The sequence below is a fragment of the Lindgomyces ingoldianus genome (assembly GCF_010093535.1).
Source record: "Lindgomyces ingoldianus strain ATCC 200398 unplaced genomic scaffold BDR25scaffold_8, whole genome shotgun sequence".
Taxonomy (NCBI): domain Eukaryota; kingdom Fungi; phylum Ascomycota; class Dothideomycetes; order Pleosporales; family Lindgomycetaceae; genus Lindgomyces; species Lindgomyces ingoldianus.
This window is the reverse complement of record NW_022985169.1, coordinates 1,421,543-1,421,745: the sequence shown is the minus strand read 5'-3', so window position 1 is coordinate 1,421,745 and position 203 is coordinate 1,421,543.

Sequence of the window (203 nt, the reverse complement as noted above, 5' to 3'; positions counted from 1 at the left end):
AGTAATACTCTAGAACTTAAGTTGTAATTAATGCTTATAAAGATAAAAATTTAAAAGCATATAAATAGTTTACTAACTTTTATAGTTAAGGCGTTTAAGAAGGTCTTAAAGGGGGCAGCAATAATTGCGCATAAGCTAGTGTTAGCGCAATAGAAAATTACTAAGCTTTAAGCAGCTAATAAGGCTGCTACACAACATAAATT